General features: G+C 39.3%; 1 protein-coding gene across 1 annotated transcript in view; it reads right to left on the bottom strand.

Moving 5' to 3' along the window:
* The window catches only part of LNPK (lunapark, ER junction formation factor), a gene marked incomplete at its 5' end in the record, with an annotated part of 54,877 nt that overhangs the window by 15,890 nt on the left and 32,428 nt on the right, over positions 1-6,559 (bottom strand). The gene's annotated exons all lie outside the window — the stretch shown is intronic.

The raw sequence follows: 6,559 nt of genomic DNA, 5'->3' as shown, positions 1-6,559 counted from the left end.
CTTACTTTATGTTCCATTTTCTGCAGGTTCCATGTTTCTAGGTCTTACATAAGCCATGAGTCTGTCAATGGGCATACATTTTTTTACAGATGAATGGTCTGGGAGCCATTTTATTGGCACAAACATCACCATTTACTAGTTTAACCTACAATTTCTCAATAGAAAAATATAGTGGTATGTTCCTGTTCTTCCCCAAGTTGGTATTTCTTCTCAAACTGAAAGTTTCTTCTAAGTCACACACACACACAAAATATGTATAGTCCAGGAGGAGAGGACTCCAACGGAGAGGACTCCCAACATACAGCTTCAGGGTCACAGAATGCCAGTTTTCTTACTTTGTGCAGTTGCATGGTGACAGATGTACCTGAAGATTTTGAATCAAGCGTGGACAAATGTATTTAGGATTCCTTTCATTACAGCCAAACTTTAGTATAATCATACCCTAAGCATGCATGTCTGGGAAGAAACATTCAACTGCAGATTACTTCCTATAACCAAACATTGTGAGGGTGACCCTTTTTTGTATGTGGAAGAGGGCCTTCCCATTTGAAGAGTCCTTAGAAGTCAACGACAGGTGAATGATTTCAAACAGGATACTACTGAAAGGAATCATCTTGTTGCCTAGCATACCTGTTAATGGTGCAGGGTGGCCACAGGCACAACACAGAAAACTACTGGAGTTAAAGCAAAGTGACAAACTATTTTAGATATGTGGTGTAGGAGATCCACTAAATTAAAAAGACTATTAAAGCTACACTCCATAGGGAGCCATTTGTTCCATATGTGTAGTATTCGATTACTTTTTTGTAGCCTGATTTCGGTCCGTGTGCTCCTTGCCTTAAAACATGCTTCCACTTCTGTAGCCAAGTTGGGATAACACCTAATAATTTGTTACATATTCCCCATCACATAGCATAAGCTGAAAAAAACATTAAAGAGTCCTTATTGGAGTTTAAACTGCATTGATATGGTTTCTTGGCTTAAGGGTTAAAATTCCTGCTTGTTTCTCCTTTGTAATATTAGGAGGGGTTGTGAGGGTTCTTTTTAACCCTATTTGTACTATGCTGTCCCATCTCATAGTTTTTAAACTAGATTTAAAAGGAGAACTATGAGATGAGTGATTTCCACTCGCCTCATAGTTCTAAGCCGACCTGTGACAATGAGACTGTCACAGGTCGGCTCAGTATCCATCTAAAAGGGTAAAAGGATTACAACACTGGCTTCAGCATTGTATGTTGACAACGTTAATGAGAAATACAATCCACAAATTTCAGTAGTTCTAAACCTATGAAGACAGATCACTTAGGCCTTGTTCACACCAAATGCAGAGCAGATCTGCATGAGTTTCTGCACACGCAGTGCAGTGGGTTGAGCTGCGTTTTTGATGCGTTCCGGGTAAAAAAATGTTGTTTTTTTTAAGTTTAAAATGGGCTTTCAGTGCGTTCCAGGGCGTTTGCATGCGTTACAGAGCAGGTAAAAATAGGGCCTGCTGCAGTTTTTTTTACCTGCCCTGGAACGGAACGCTGCGATGTGAACTGGAGCTAAAAAAATACAATTGGAATACATTGGACGCAGTTTTGCTCCGGTCTGTAACTGCTCTGCTCCTGGAACGCGCTTGGTGTGAACAAGGCCTGAAGGTGCTCAGAAAAACCTGGATTCAGCTATTTTTTTAAAATTATTTTTCATTAAGCTGTGTGAATGGGAACACACAACAAACAAAAGGGTTTAAATTTGACTGCAAAAGTGGAGCACTTTAAGCTGGCCATACACAATTAAAATTTTATTCAAAAATTTTAATTTTTGGAACGTTTGTTGTTTTGTAATGGTTAGTGGTGTCTAAGGCTGGGTTCACACCTAGGCATATTGAATATGCGCGTTTGTCACGCGTTTTTAACACGATTCGTAAAAAACCACGCAACAAACATTAGGGGGTTTCAAACAAAATTAGTCGACTCCGTGATGGCAAGATCGAATGCCCAGATGAATAGTTTTGAGTGCATGTTAGGCTTTATTTACAAGCTGCAAACAAAAAAAAAAAAAACTATATTTACCTTTACAGGTCTGCTATGCAGATCATGTTTAGTGAGGCTTCTTCAACCTTTTGTTGTGGATACCTATACAAGTAGTAACAGGCATCCATGTTGACTAAATTGGGCATATTTCAATTTCCAAACATATGGAGACAGTAAGGTTAAAGTGACACTAAACTCAGTAGTTAAATCTTAAAAATGCATTCAAGTACCTTAACTATTAAAAAAAAAGTGTATATTTTTTGTGTATCACTCAGCTGTAGATCTTTAAATCATCTCTGAATTGGTGCCGACACTGTCCTTTCTTCTTGAGGGTGGCTACTTTTGTTCCCCATGGTCCCTGTGTCTGTTGTAAAGTAGCCACCAAGCTCACTCCCATGGTGGACTACAATCTCCCATTTAGTTGGCTAATTTATATTGAAGTTACAGCCGATACACAAATAACATACATTTTTGTTAATAGTAAAAAAGGTACCTGAATGTATTTTTAAGATTTAACTCCTGAGTTTAGTGTCACTTTAACAGGATGAGACCGTCAGAAGTACCTCGTATACAAATATGTTTCACTGGCAATCTTCTATTTAAATCAAAATTAAGTTTTTGGTGGAAGAGCTTTAAAATATACAAATGCCCCTATAAAACAACCTTTTCTGTAATAACAGTACATCGTTTATTAGAAGTTTGTTAGAAGATAGCACTCCTGTATTCCATTTCAATAAAAGATGATTTACTTCCTTGCTGGGAAATATTGGGCATTAAAAGTGGGAAAAAAACATTTGTTAAAACAATTTGTCTTACAAAAAGTATGCATGTATGAGAAGTCTGCAATTTAGCTGCATTAACTCTGGTGAAATCATATATGGTACAGCTGAAGAAGCTGTACACATGCCAACTAAAGGACCTTTTTTGCAGAACATAATTAACTGTCAAGTATGTACATGTAGCAAATGTTAAGCACAGGAAAGTGTTTCAGGTCACACTGTGTAAACCAGAAAGATATTCAACCAAAGTTCAAACGTTTTAATTGCAATGGAACACCTGCCTTAGGCCTGTAGGAAAGACGTACAACTGTCACAGAGGGACATCATGTTTTTTTGTGACCTTTGTCTCTACAGCGAATGACAATTTAAAATGCTCTAACAAAATAAGAGGTCTTTAGTAAGATTAGGAGTTAAAAAAAACTCCCAGGCAGCTTTAAATCAAAATAGGTTAACTTTTGTTTTTCTAGAATCCATGAGGTGCTTACAGTAAATATAAAAAGGTGGCCTAATAAATCTTTGGACAAGTCAGAGCACCTTCCTCTCATAAGATTTGCGTTATCGTGCAATATGAAAATTGTCAGTATTGTCTGAGAACGAAGCTGACATCCCACCCCTTCAAGCCATTAAAGGCCTACTGGTGAGATCCAAAGCTTTTTCTAAATTTTATTTTAAGACTATGGGGTTTGTTCACTTAAAAAGGAGATCTATGAGGTGAGTGATTTCCACTCATCCTCATCGTTAGAGCCGACCTGTGACAAAGAAGCTGTCACAGGTCGCCTCTATCGATCGGGAAGTGCGCAGCGAATGTAATTGTTCCCCAAAGGGATTCCCTCGTCCCATCCTCTGATTCTCCTGCGCTGAGTGGAGGAATGGACGGGGGAGGGGACGGGTACAGCTGGCTCAGCCTCTTGATAGGCAGAGCCAGCTGTCACTCACGCAGCAGGGTGGATCGACAGTATTGTCGGGATCAGTCCTGGCTGCAGCGCTCACAGTATATCGCAGGCAACAGCCCGCGATATACTGAGCTTTGGGTCACGGGAGGACGCTAGTATATGTCCTCCAATGACCCTAAAGAGAACTATGGGGAAAAACACTTAACCCATAGTTCTTTTAATGACATTAATATAAAAGGTGTTGGTTCAAACCAAGCGCAGAGATCTTGCATGTGGAAACCCAAAGAAAAAAAAAATGTAAACAAAACAAAAACAAAAAAATCTTCAATTTCAACTCTGCAGCATATACCAAAACTAAGATATCAGTTTTAGGTTGATTGACCTTTTACTCACAAACTCATTGAAATTCTGTATATCCTTCTAAGTTAAAAAAATCCTGATTTACAAGACCCAAACTTGCTCAAAGTATATTGCAGACCCAATGCAATATTTTTTAACCCCTTCATGACTGAGGCCCTTTTTTCAATTTTTGCACCCATGTTATATTCCACATTTTAGGCCTGAAAATGACGTAAAACCCCCCAACATTATATATTTTCTGAATGCCAAGACCCTATAGAATAAAATGGTGGTAGTTGAAAATTTTTATGTTGCGCAATATTAGCGCAACTCCTTATTATCTCCATGCAATAGGATATAAATATGTGAGGCACAATTTCATGAGCACAAATTAGTCAACTCTTGATACAGCATTTCTGGCAAGATAAACCACAGTAATTTAGCTCATTAACATTGCAAACAGTACAAGCAATATTACACAAGTTATTTTCCCAGATACTGGTTTTTTTTTTCCCCCAGTCAAAGGAAAAGCATTTAATGTAATGTATGAATTGTTTTTTAACTTCTTATTGGCACAGAATTTTAACTTTTACTGGGTTTTTGACCACTGTTGCACTATGGTTAGAATTACGTCTGCCAAAAGTTACATCACACGTCCATACTACCTCTTTTGTAATGTTGACTCATGCAGCCGAGAAATTCCGGTTTACTTTAGTTATTGTGACCAATGTTCCTGCCAGATCAGCCATCTATTGCTTAGCCCTGTGCTATAAACTGCAGTCTCAAAACGGCAGCTAGAATTTTATGATCAGCAATGTCATGCAAGTTTTTTGTTTTATATTTTGCTTCAGTGGTCAGTAGAGGTCCAAGCATTTGACAGTTGACAAACTGGGGATGCAATTTAGCACAAGGGGGCAGAGCTTAATCCTGACATGAAGAAAAGTCAATAAGCTGGATGTAATTTATCTTAGTGTACGTTTTAAAAACCTTGTTTCTTTCTCCATTCAGTACACTTGCTCACTACACACAAGCTCCACTTCATGATTTTGCTTTACTGGTCCTACAATGCAAGTCTATAACCGGCTGGCTCATTAAAAACAACGCACTCCCTAAGAGTGGCTAACCTACAAATTTAGAAAGAACATAGGACAGCAGTCATTCAAGAAAGCAAAACTAAAAAATACCCAGAATATGTGCTCACTGGAAATACATTAAGCATAACCTTTAAAGTAGAACTTTGGCCATTACCAAAAATGTGCTGTTACTCCTACTGAAAAGTCTCACAAATACCTGAAAATCCTGCTATTGAAGACCCCCTCATAGTTTCCTGTGATGGGCAACACTTCTGAATTCAGAGCAACATTGTCACCTTTATATTAGGGGGGAGGGGCGCAGCGGGCAGGGAAGCACAAATGGAGGATTTGGCTTACTCATGGGAGGTAACTATTTTGCCATCATGAGGCTCGTGCATCACATAACAATTAGGACCTATTTATGACACACAGGCACCATTTGATGTACTTTTAGAATCATCTGTTTCAAACTTCAACTATAGTCCTACTACTGCTGATGACATCCAGTCAGCATGTACATATATTTAACCGCTTGAAGACCAGGTGTTTAGACCCCCTTCCTGGCCAGGCCATTTTTCAGTGTTCAGCGCTGCAGTACTTTGACTGACATTTATTCCGTCATGCAACGCTGTACTGAAATGAATTTTATACAATTTTTTGGGGACAGATATATACTATATTCAGGAGAAATTACTGAAAATTTTGGAAAAATTTTTACATTAGGTTATAAAACAACTATTACCCACTTTTTTGGTAAAATATAAAAGACGGGGTCACGTCGGGTAAATAGACACCAAACATGTCAAGCTTAAAAATTACGCGCACTCGCGAAATCGCAAAAAACTAGCATACCCAAAATTGGCCTTAGGCGACGCTTTAAAAGCTTTTACAGCTCATCAGTTTAGTGTTATCAGCGTTTGATGGCCCTAGAATTATTGCTCACTGCGACATTTGCGGCGATATGTAACATGTGCGGCGTAATGGGCGCAATCGTCGTTTTCGCAGGTATGAGCACCTGACGCATTTTAACATGCGTGTATGTATGGGGGGACATAAAAAAGTTTTTTTTTATTCTTTATGTGTAACTTTAAAAAAATTTGGGGGGAAACTTTAAATTTGTTTCCTATTTTTTTTTTTATTAACTTTATTGCAATCACAGAGGGGGCTAAGAAACCAAAAGAGGTGACGGGTGCTCTTTATGGGAGACACCAGGGGTCTCCAAGACCCCTGTCACCTAGGACCCCCCTGAAGATCTGCTTCATCAGCTTCTCTCCAGCATCTGAAGCTGGAGAGTGACACGAGAATGCGGAAGTGATGTAATATACACCACTTCCGCATTCGGACAGCGGAGAGGGGACCGGAGTGAGATCGCGAACCGACCTCCCTCTGATCCCCTGTGACAGAGGCAGTATGCTGGTCCCCGGCTCACACCGGAGCCCGGGACGAGCTTGACAGCGGGGGAG

The sequence above is a fragment of the Nanorana parkeri genome, unplaced genomic scaffold (assembly GCF_000935625.1).
Source record: "Nanorana parkeri isolate BGI_ZX_2015 unplaced genomic scaffold, ASM93562v1 scaffold44, whole genome shotgun sequence".
Taxonomy (NCBI): Eukaryota; Metazoa; Chordata; class Amphibia; order Anura; family Dicroglossidae; genus Nanorana; species Nanorana parkeri.
Note: the sequence above shows the minus strand (reverse complement) of the source record. Positions and strands in the feature narration are given on the sequence as shown.